This window comes from Aotus nancymaae, unplaced genomic scaffold (genome assembly GCF_030222135.1).
Source record: "Aotus nancymaae isolate 86718 unplaced genomic scaffold, 86718_ANA_hifiasm-v0.15.2.pri h1tg000059l, whole genome shotgun sequence".
Classification (NCBI taxonomy): Eukaryota; Metazoa; Chordata; class Mammalia; order Primates; family Aotidae; genus Aotus; species Aotus nancymaae.
In genome coordinates this window covers 49203408-49215748 of record NW_026988473.1, presented here as the reverse complement: position 1 = coordinate 49215748, position 12341 = coordinate 49203408, and positions in this window count along the sequence as shown.

Here is a 12341-nt window from a genome sequence, read left to right as displayed (position 1 = left end):
CCCTTCTTGTCTTCAAAAATTGAGTGAAGATAAATTTATTGTCCCTGTGGTGTGAGAAATAGGGTGATAATGTTTGCATAGGTTGCGGAAGAGAAAAGGAGGTTGGAGAAAGCAGTCAAGACAAGGTTTCTTGAAGGACAGGAGTCCTGAGATGACTCAAAGCCTGAACCAGGGCTCCTGCCTGTACCTCAGGATCAGCCTTCCATTTCTCAGTGGAGTTGGTGTCAACAGGAGCAGGCAGCATAGATAATGGGCCAAGTGCAGTGGCTCATGCCTGTAATCCCAACATTTTGGGAGGCTGAGGCAGGAGGATTGCTTGAGGCCAGGAGTTCAAGACCCTCCCTGAGCAACCTAGCAAGGCCCCATCTCTACAGAAAAATTTAAAAATTGGCAGGTGACATGATACACACAGTCCCAGCTACTTGGGAGGCTGAGGCAACAGGACTGCTTGAGCCCAGGAGTTCTAGGTTACAGTGAGCTGTGATTGCACCACTGCACTCCAGCCTTTGCAACAGAGCTGATTGGCACCCAGGATTCCTGGACTGGAATCTCACTTCATGACACTAACCAGCCATGTGACTTTGGGCAAGTTACTTTCCCTAGATAGGCCACTTTCTTCATCTAAATCAAACCATTTTTCCACTGTTAATTTTGAAAACCTAAATTCAATGTCACAATTAGAAAATAAGACTTGCCTTGTCTTTGATGTTAATTTGGAACTAGACGAAGCACCAAGCACCACAACCATAAAATTAAAACTGTTAAATTAAAAAATAAATTTTGTTGAAATTTACACAAGAAAAACCATTGTTCTGAGTCTGAAGCTTTAAACCCTTTCCCCACCGAAAATACTTAAGTCTTTTTAAGTAGACTATCCCATTATAGCCACCTCAGAATTGTGAGGATGATGAGTTAAGGTAGATTAAGTGATGAATGCAATGTAAATTCCTAATAAAATTATGCATGTGATTGAATTGGCTCTGAATGTTTGGCACTGTTCATCAAGCTTGGCTTCTGTGGCCTGGGACTCTGTCAGTTACTCTTTCATAGGTCATCCTTTAAAAAATTCTTCCTAGTTCCCTTTGAGAAAAATATTTTGAATCTCCAGGAAATGTGACTTTCCTGGAGCTTTTAAAGTATCCCTTGTTTTGGTTCCACTAATGAACAATTTCCATCCCTGGGAGTGTAATTAGCCAAAAGAGGCAAGGAAGACCTTTTAAAGGATAATGTCGTCTCCTCAAACTGGAATTTGGAGCCTATGATCAGTGCAGTTTTTGTGGTAGGGGTAGTTTCTGATGCTCTGGTGTTTTGGGTGTGTTAGAAAGTATGGGTTGGTGGCAGTGCTTCCCGTAATGGCATTATGGGCACAGGAAAGGGTATATGCTACAGGTAAATCAAATGCGTCTAGACCTCAGTCCATCTTCCAATTTGGGGTCGAGCAAATCAGACTGCAGCTAGAGTCAGAGATTCTCACTTTGCATCAGCCCCTAATGATAGGAAGGCTGCCCTGCCTTCTAGTTTGACTCTGACACTCACTTGATGTGACAAAATGCTTCACTTTTTAGCCTCAGTATCCCTATCTATAAAATAAGATTGTGATCCTTTTAACATTCTGGGGGCTTTCCAGATTATTTATTTATTTATTTATTTATGAGACAGAGTCTCACTCTGACACTCAGGCTGGAGTGCAGTGGTATGATCTCGACTCACTGCAACCTCTGCCTACCAGGTTCAAGCAATTCTCCTGCCTCAGCCTCCCAAGTAGCTGGGACTACAGGCATGTGCCACGATGCCCGGCTAATTTCTGTATTTTTAGTAGAGACAGGGTTTTGCCATGCTGGCCAGGCTGGCCACAAACTCCTGAGTTCTGGTGATCTGCCTGCCTCGGCCTCCCAAAGTGCTGGGATTATAGGCGTGAGCCACCCAGCCCTGATAATTTTAAGTAGTCTCTACTTCAACTGCATTATTAACTTGAGGTGTTTCTAGTAATTGAAAATCTTGTCTGCTCTTTTAAGCCTAATTTCTTATAGACACAGGTATGTTTTTGCTTATAAAATATATTTATTTGGGCCTGGTGTGGTGGCTCACACCTGTAATCCTAGCACTTTGGGAGGCTGAGGCAGGAGGATCACTTGAGGCTAGGAGTTCAAGACCAGCCAAGCAGCAGAGCAAGACCCTGTCTCATTTTAAAAAATAATAATTTTTAAAAAGAAGTATTTTTATTTGGCTCTGTGTTTTGCTGTTTTTTTGATTTTTTTGTTTGTTTGTTTTTCTTTTTTGAGACAGTCTCACTGTCGCCCAGGCTGGAGTGCAGTGGCTTGATCTTGGCTCACTGCAACCTCCACCTCCTGGGTTCAAGTGATTCTCCTGCCTCAGCCTCCCAAGTAGTTGGGACTACAGGCATGTGCCACCACGCCCAGCTAATTTCTATATTTTTAGTAGAGACAGGGTTTCACCATGCCGGTCAGGCTGGCCACAAACTCCTGAGCTCAGGTGATCCGCCCGCCTCGACCTCCCAAAGTGCTGTGAGTACAGACGTGAGCCACTGTGTCTGTCCCCTTTTGCTGTTCTTTATTCTGCTTTATAGCAGAAGTATTTTGATAACACTTTTCATGTCTAAAACAGTGAGTTCTGGAAAATATCTCAATTTTTGTGCATACGCCTTGATGTAGTTGATTAATTTTAGATTGTCACTATTGTAACACTCTGGAGGGCAAATATATTTGTTCATGAAGTCCACATCTAAATAGTGAAGAGAACACTTATGAGCAACGCATGTGGGTCTGGTTTTTCAGGTGTTTTCTGCCCAAGTTGTCGATTTACCTTCTTTTTAATTCTGTCTCCTAAACAGACCTCAGTCCAGTGGGTTTCACAGAGGGTTTTCCAGGACATGCTAGTTCCAAAAGATACTCCTTAAAAAAGGGTTCTATAGTCAAGTAAGTTATGAAAATGCTATAGAAATTAAAAAGTTTTGGTGACAAATCACAGAAAACTCTATTTCAAACTGATTTAGCAAGAAGGAAAGGCCGGGCACGGTGGCTTACACCTGTAATCCCAGCACTTTGGGAGGCCAAGGCAGGTGGATCATCTGAGCTTAGGAACTTGAGACCAGCCTGGCCAACATAGTGAGAAACCCCGTCTCTAGTAAAAATACAAAAATTAGCCAGGCGTGGTGGCACACGCCTGTAATCCCAGCTAACTGGGAGGCTGGAGCAGGAGAATCACTTGAACCCGGGAGACACAGGTTACAGTGAGTGGGGATCATGCCTGCTTTCCACCCTGGGCAACAGAGCAAGATTCTGTCTCAAAAAAAAGAAGAAAGGAAAGATAATTGTATCCTATAACTGGACATCTGGGAGGATTGCCAAAAGGAAGCTACAGTTCAATCAGAAGGCTCAGTATTATGAAAGACTCCGTTTTATTCTCTCTGCATCATGCATATAGAAGAGTACGTGATATAATAAATATAAAATAAAACCCCTATATGCCTACCAGAGGCTTCCTGTGTACCCTTTCCCCGTCGCACCCCTCTCCTTTCCCGCATATGCTATGTCTCAGCAAAGCATTTAAACCTGTCTAGGGCTTTAGCCGTCTTCTGAGGATGCAGGTCATAATTTGAACATTGGTATCATTGTACCGTAGAGAGAGAGATGTCAGGATCCTTCCTTCTGCCCTACGTGACCCCTGACTGTTGATTGAAACGATCTATTTATGTATCCCCACCAGACCATGGGCTTGAGTCAGAGCTTATAGAGTGTCCATATATTTTCCAGGGACCAATCATAAAGCTTGGCAAGAAGTAGATGCTAATTTATATTTTGAATATAAATGTAAAACTGAATTAACTAAACATGGAGGTTGTGGAAAAGGATTGCACTCTCTGCTCTGAGGTCTCTGGCAGCTCCATCCTGCTCTTCTAGCATGTGTTTTAGCAAATTCATTTTGTGAGCGTCAGTTTTCGCTCTTGCACTCTCAGTGGTAGCATGTGGCATGAGTCCAGGTCCCCTTCACAGACGTGGCCGCAGCAGATGCACTGCCAGACTCTCCACGTGGCTGGAAATGGTCAGGCTGCTGTTTCTTGCAAACCGTCCTTATGTTCACCAGGTTTTGTTCTCATTTTGACAATTGTGAAGGCATTGAATGTCCGTCAAACTACTGAAAGATCACTACTCTTGAGCATAATCTCAATAAATGAAAGCGTAGGTTTGTCTTTAGTCCCAGACAGGGTGGAATGTCTGTGATATTATCATCTCCAGAGAGGGATCAAGGCCAAAACCTCTGTTCTCTTCTGAACTGCTTTGTTCTTTGAAACAATACTGTTTTGATTTCTCCCATGGGAGCTGGTGCCCCGATTTCCTTAACTGAAAAGAAGTGGCGACTTCATTTCCTGCCTTAGCCCAGTGCAGACTGTTCTGGTCTGCATGTGTGCACCTGTGCCTAGGCGCAGACACACTCCTTGCTTATCTCGCCTCCTGCTGCCTCCAGCTTGGAGTGGCAGCTAAAGCGATTAGGCCAAGGAGGTGGGAGAAGGGAGCACCACCATTATCCTTGGCCAGAAGCAACTGTGAGGGACAAATGCTGGGGCTAGTTTAATGGATTTAAAACCTTGCTTCCACAACCTGCAACCTTCTTGCTGGTTCTAGCTGAACTCTGGCATAGGAACCATGCAACTTCTTTTTCGTGGTTCATAGAAATTTCAGAACTCGGGCTCCCATTCTTTTGATCCTCCAGGAAGACTCAGGACCCTCCCTTCTGGAATCTCACATTGCAAACAGCTGATCTTGTTGACAACCCCTATTCAAGGCAGCTGGGAAGTTCTCAGTAGTCACATGAGCTGACAGTGTGCTCCCTATGACAGCTGTGGTGTGGCTGGTGGGCCCTTGTCCCCTGTGGCAGGTATGACAAATGCCTTATAGCTATGCAGCTCTAGGCAATGTGGTTGGAGCATGAGGAAAGGGGTTGAGTTTTGCAAAGAGCTGAGTCCCTTCATCCACATAAAAGGAAATCATGTGTCAGTGCAATTATTGGCAAGTCAGTAGGTTAGATGTAGGAAGATATAGGGGATGGAGTTGCTTCTCATGAAGTGGAAGCTGAGGCCCAGGGTAGCAGTGGCGGGGAAGGCAGTGCAGTCCTCACAGTCAGCAACGAGGCCTGGGTGGATTAGGTGGGATGTCAGGGCTTGTCAGATTTTAATGGGCTAATGAATCACCTACAGATTCCGATTCAGTGGATCAAGAGTGAGACCAGGCATTCTGCATTTCTAATCGGCTTTCAGGTGAAACAAATCCAAAGACTATACTTTGAGTAGTGAAGTTGTATAGCATTACAAATGTGCCCTTTCTGGGAGAACATCCTCAGTTCTTTCAGTTTTAAGCCTCAATTAAAGAAACATCCTCAGTTTCTTTCATTGAGGCTTAAAAGCTTGACAAAGCAATTTCATTAGCTAGGGGTGGGTGTGGAGAGACGGGGATGTTTCCAGGGGAAGGAGGAATGAGTAAGAGGAGGCTTAGGGAGGAGGAGATGATGTGAAACACCTGTTGTGAAGAGTGGGCAGGTGAGCATACCGGGGAGGTGGTGAAGTCCGATGGCACAAAGTTCAAAGGACCTGGGCCTTCAGAAAAACGGAGAGGTGGCCAGAAAGTGCTGGCAGGAGAGGACTGGACACTGGCCACACCAAGGCCATTGGGCATGAGGCGAAAGGCAACAGGGGAAGTGATATCACAGCAGGACTGTCCAGAGAAGAGATTGAGGATGCGAGAAATTTGCTGCTGATAGACCGTGAGGCCCAGAGGGTGTGGAGGAAGGGTTAGGGAGGGAGAATTGGGACACGTTAGCAGATGTTGAGAAGTTCAGCACGAGGTCCCGGTCCATACTTTGGAGGCCTTTGGACTTCCCATGGGCTGAGGCCAGGCTGAAGCAGTTTACCAGTTTCAGCTGCACAGAATAGGGCCATTAGGGTACTCTTTTTTGCACTCGGGTGACTGATCCTTTTTTTGGCAGCACGAGGGAGGGGCAGTAGAACTTCAGGAAAGGCATCGCTCCTGGGACTGGAAACCAGGGTTCCCCTCTCCAGGGCCAAGGTGTCTCAGCCATGCAGCAGGAGCCCCATGCACGTGACCTTGTCTCTCCAGGGGATGCTGTTATGGATGCTGCCTTTTTAGAGCAATGTGGTCAGACAACGCTGTCCCCACACACTGGTGACTTGGAGGTCACAGCTCAGCATTTCCAAAGATAAAACAATAGTTGTGGGTTTTTATTTATTTATTTATTTATTGTTGTTGAGACAGAGCCTTGCTCTGTCACCCAGGCTGGAGTGCAGTGGCACAACATTGGCTCACTGCAACCTCTGCCTCCCGGGTTCAAGAGATTCCCCTGCCTCAGCCTCCTGAGTAGCTGGGATTACAGGCACACACTACCACACTTGGCTAATTTTTTGTATTTTAGTAGAGATGGGGTTTTACTATGTTGGCCAGGATGGTCTCCATCTCCTGACCTCATGATCCGCCTGCCTCAGCCTCCTGAAGTGCTGGGATTACAGGCATGAGCCACCCCACCCAGCCTTTTTTTTGAGATGGAGTCTCACTCTGTTGCCCAGGCTGGAGTGCAATGGCACGATCTCGGCTCACTGCAACCTCCGCCTCCTGGGTTCAAGAGATTCTCCTGCCTCAGCCTCCTGAGTACCTGGGACTACAGGCACCCGTCACCACACCCAGCTAATTTTTGTATTTTTAGTAGAAACAGGGTTTCACCATGTTGACCAGGCTGGTCTCAGACTCCTGACCTCAGGTGATCTGCCCACTTCGGCTTCCCAAAGTGCTGGGATTACAGGTGTGAGGCACCGCACCAGGCCAATAGTTGTGCCTTGAGCTTCAAATATCATAGATGCCTGAGTATAAGGTGTCCTGAATATAACGTGACCCCATGCCCACTATAAAGGTTCTCTCTCTGCCCAAAAGATTTTTTCACTGACTTAAACTGATAAACTTTTGGCATGTAGATGAAATAGTTCAATGTCTACTAATAATACTTATTAAATTTAAAATGCATTTAAAATCACACATTCATAAAATGAGAACAAGTGCTTCCTCCAATTCCATAAAATAATTATACTCAGATTTATCACAGAATCTTTGTCCATTGTTGTACTTGAGCCACTTTCTGAATCATCTAGCAGTTTTCAGGAGAATGTTGCCTTCCCACCTGCCGCATCGTTTGAGGTCCAGGACTTGAGAGTCTGTGGCTCTGCGGCTGCGTGTGTTGTCCTGAGCTGCCAGCACTCATCTGTATCGCATTAAGACAACTGGCCTTCCCATTTGTCCTGTAGGTGGGTTTTTCTCATCTTCATTTAATGTACCGCTCTTTCTTTTTTGTGTGAGAGAGAGTCTCACTCTGTCGGCCAGGCTGGGGTGCAGTAGTGAGATCATTGCTCACTGCAGCTTCGACCTCCAGGGGTCAAGCAATCCTCCTGCCTGCCCCCCAGCCCCTGCCACCAGCTGTGGCTACAGGCACACATTGTGCCTGGCTAATTTTTAAAATTTGTGGAGGGACAGAGTCTTACCATGTTGCCCAGGCTGGTCTCAAACCCCTGATTTCAAGTGATTCTCCCGCTTCAGCCTCCCAAAGCAGTGTGATTTCAGGCGTAAGCCACTGTGCCCAGGTAAGTTACCACTGTTAAAAGCAAACTTTAAAATGCTTGTTTATAACTTTTGCAAACTCTTGAGATTTTACAACCATGTCCTCAGGAATAACAATTAAATCTGTATTCAATTGCTTTGACATCAAGTCTCTCAGAGGGCCTCCATTAACATCAAAAACTAGCTATTGATTGGGATCGCTTCAGGTTAATGTATCATCCCCAAACTGTACATTGTTGTCCAAATAAATGTCATTGACAGGGCCTCTTGTAACTGGAAATTGCCATACAATTATTGTGTGTCAATTAAAAGTAATAAAAGTAAAAAAAATTAATAAAACTAAGAATACCTGTATAAGATATGTATTCTAAAAATTATAAAATTATGAAAACAATATCAAAGAAGACTCAGGCCGGGCACAGGGGTTCACACCTGTAATCCCAGCACTTTGGGAGGTTGAGGTGGGAGGATCACTTGAGCTCAGGAGTTCAAGACCAGCCTGGGCAACATGGTGAAATCCTGTCTCTACAAAAAATTGGGCAGATGTGGTGGGGTGTGCCTGTAGTCCCAGCTACTTGGGGGCTGAAGCAGGAGGATCACTTGAGCCTGGGAGGAAGAGGTTGTGGTGAGCTGAGGAGGTGCCACTACACTATAGCCTGGGTGACAAAGTGAGACCCTGTCTCAAGAAAAAAAAAAAAAGACTTAAAGAGACATATCATGTTCATGGATTGGAAAACTCAACATAGTAAAGAAGTTTCTCTACAGAAAAAAAAAAGGAAGAAAAAATTGTTAGAGCTAAAATGTCAGGCTTTTTTTCAAGGGGATAAAAACTGTAGTTACTGGCCAGCCATAGCGAAACACACCTGTAATCCTAGCACGTTGGAAGGCTGAGGCAGGTGGATCGCCTGAGCCCAGCAGTTCCAGACCACCCTGGGCAACATGGTGAAACTCTGTCTCTACAAAAAAATTAGCTGGACGTGGCGGCCCACCTATAGTCCCAGCTACTTGAGAGGCTGAGGTGGGAGAATCATTTGACCCCGAGGTTGAGGTTGCAGTGAGCTGAGATTGCGCCACTGCTCTCCAGCCTGGGCGACAGAATGAGACCCTGTCTCCAAACAAAACAAAACCTGCAGGTATTTATAGGTTGCCACATTTTGTTTTATTTTCCCCATCTTTGGAAATCAGCTCCAATTTTGACTGCTGTGTAATAGAAAAAATACAGGCTTTAGAGTTATTCGAACTCTAAATCCTAGCTCTTCCTCTGACAAATGATGTGACTTTGAACAATGGCTCCATTCCCCTCAGCTTCAATGTCCTACTGTTTGAATTGGGATAACAATGTCTACATCCCAGGACTGTTCTTAGAATAATATAGTCAGTGTTCAAAAAGGTTAGTCTTTTTTCCCATTGATTTTTTTAAGGAGATTTTTGTGGTTAACCCTTTATTGTGCACATGGCAAATATTTTTATTTATCCTTTATAACATTTTGGGACAAGCAGATTAATAGGCACATCTGTCAACATTTCCCTTCACGGTTTCTGGATATATATATATTTTTTTCACATAGAGATAGATGTTCCATGAAGTTAAAGCTGAGGCATCGGTCCCTCACTTGCCTGGGCCTCTTCCAAGGCTGCACCTAATTTTTCATTTGTGATTGTGATTTTGTTTTCTTTTTCCTAAAGAGAGCCTTCCCCCACAAATTATGTAAACTCCAGGCCCCACAGAATCTGGAACTTCCCCTGGTAACATGCTTAGAAAAGTCACCTGATCCCAGGCTGGGTGCTGTGGTTCACGCCTGTAATCCCAGCACTTTGGGAAGCCGAGGTGGTTGGATCACCTGAGGTCAGGAGTTCAAGACCATCCTGGCCAACATGGTGAAACCCCGTCTCTACTAAAAAATACAAAAATTAGCCAGGTGTTGTGGTAGGCACTTGCAATCCCAGCTACTCAGGAGGCTGAGGCAGGGAGAATTGCTTGAACCAGGGAGGCAGAGGTCGCAGTGAGCAGAGATCACGCCACTGCACTCCAGCCTGGGCGACAGAGTGAAATCCATCTCAAAAAAATAAATAAATAAAAATGAAGAAAAGTCACCTCACCCAAAATTATGAAAATGTTTAATATGCTTAGGTTTAGATCTTTTCTTTTGGCTTATTTTCTAATTTTGCTGAAGTGGATTACTAACTTTCTTCAAAGAATTTCTCTCAGAAAAAAAAAGAGCTCTGCTGCTCGTTCATTCACTTATTTTATTTTCTGATTCATCCAAGCCCTTCCCTCACCTTTCTGCACCCAGCTGAGTTGTGAAGCAGCTGGTGGGTTCTGGGCAGGACAGTGGAAAGGACAGAGCTGGAGGGCATGGTGGCCCTGGATGGAGGGCATGGTGCTGGGGTTGGGGCAATGTATTAGTTTCCTAGGACTACCATAATGAAGTATCAAAAACGGTGTGGCTTGAACAACAAAAACGTATTCTCTCATTGTTCTGGAGACTAGAAATCCAAAATCAAGGTGTCAGCAGGCCATCGGAAGGTTCTAGGGAGAATCTATCCACATCTCTCACCTAGCTGCTGGCATTGCTGCAAACCTTGGCAGTCCTTGGCTTGTAGAGGCGTCACTCCAATCTCTGCCCATGTCATCAAATGGTGTTCACCCTGCATCAGTGTGTGTCACTTGTCTTATGATAAGGACACCGTATCATAAGGTGATAACTGTCATAGTAGACAGTTATCTTTCAGGGGCTGATTACGTCTTTGCCAGATGTAACCGAGTCATTAGAGGAGGCCCTAATCTAATATGATTTTTTTTAAGAGTTGGGGTCTCACTATGTTGCCCAGGCTATTCTCAAACTCCTAATCTAATATGATGAGGGCCTCTTCTAATGACTTGATTACATCTGCAAAGACCCTGTTTCCAAATAGGAAGGTCACATTCACTGGTACCTGGAGTTAGGATGTCAGCATATATCTTTGGGGGCTGGGGACATAATTCAACCCATGACAGAGGGATTGGGGGCTGATTCTTCCTCACCTCAGGTCCTACGACCCACCCCTCAGATGCGCCTGCCCCTCACTGCGCTCATTCTGCTCTGGTAACACTTCCAAGCACAAGGAGCTCATTTTCTCTGCTATGGGCCCTTTACTTTCTCTCCTCAGTTTTTGTCCCCCACCCAAACATGCATTTTGGTGTACCTGGCATGAGCACTGGCTCTTGAGTTACAGTGCAGGGTTTGAATCACCACCACTTAATAGATGTGTGGCCCAGTGCTTCAAAAGAGCATGCATGATATGGTGTGGCTCTGTGTCCTCACCCAAATCTCATCTCTTCTCAAATTGTAATCCCCATAATCCCCACATGTCAAGGGAGGGACTTGGTGGGAGGTGGTTCAGTCTTGGGGGCAGTTTCCTCTATGCTGTTCTCATATAGTGAGGGAGTTCTCACAAGGAGATCTGATGGTTTTATAAGTGTTTGACAGTTCCTCCTTCACACACACACACACACAGACAGTCTCTCTCTCTCCTTCTCCCTCTCTCTCTCAATCTCTCTCTCTCTCTCTCTCTCTCTCTTTCTCTTGCTGCCTTGTGAGGAAGGTGCCTGCTTCCCCTTTCCCTTAATGGCATGATTGTAAGTTTCCCGAGGCCTCCCCAACCATGTGGAACTGTGAGTCAATGAAACCTCTTTCCTTTATAAATTGCCCAGTCTCAGGTAATGTATTTATAGCAGTGTGAAAATGGCTCAGTACAATACAGAAGAGGCATTCGTTACTACTTGCTAAAAACATGAAAGATCTTGGGCAGGTGCTTTACTTCTTTGAGCCTCAGTTTCCTCATCAGTAAAATGGGGATAGTGAAGCACCTGCCTCAAGGATGTTGGGAAAGTCACAAGGGATGACTACCCTGATGCACTTGGCCTAGCCTGGCATATGCTAAATCCTCAGTAAACGTTAGCTAGTAATCATAATGCATCCTAGCAGAGCTCAGGACGCAGTGCAGGCACTGTCTGGTCTTCAGGAAGGATTGATATTAACAAACGATAAAAAGCAATCCTCCAAAGATAGCCCATCCCACTCAGCATAAAAGCCAAAGTCGTTACTGGGTCTGACTAGTTCTCTGCTTTGGCCGGTGCCCTTCTCCCCAGCCTTCCCCTCTGCTTGGCCAAATTGTTCCTCAGACAGGCCAGATGCATTCCCAATCTCAGGGCCTCTGGCTTGGCCTCCCCTCCGCCGGCAATGTTCTTCCTCCAGATGGCTGTGGAGTTCACTCCCTGGTGTCTCTTAGGTCTTTGCTCAAAGGCCACTTCCTCCTGAGGCCATCCCTGAACCCCCTCTTTCAAGCAGTACTCTCTCCACTCCCTAGCCCTTATTCTGCATCCCTACATACAGCACTTTTTACTGCCTGGCACTGTGCGTTTGCTGATTTACTCTCTCTCTGCTATCACCCAGAATGTTTGTTCCAGAAGACTGTCTCATCATGACTGTTAATCTCTGGCACTGGAGTAGCCTCCGGCACACGGTCGGTACTCAGTACGTATTTGCGAGACGCATTGACTTGTAGAACACTTCCACAGCTGTCCATCACGGCTGTTCCATACCTATCTATGCAGCCCCTTCAAACACACCGGAGAGCTGGGCAGACCAAGGATAATCTCACAGGTAAGTCAAATAGAGCCCAGGGAGGTGCAGCGATTGGCCTGGGCTTCCGGAACTGATGAGC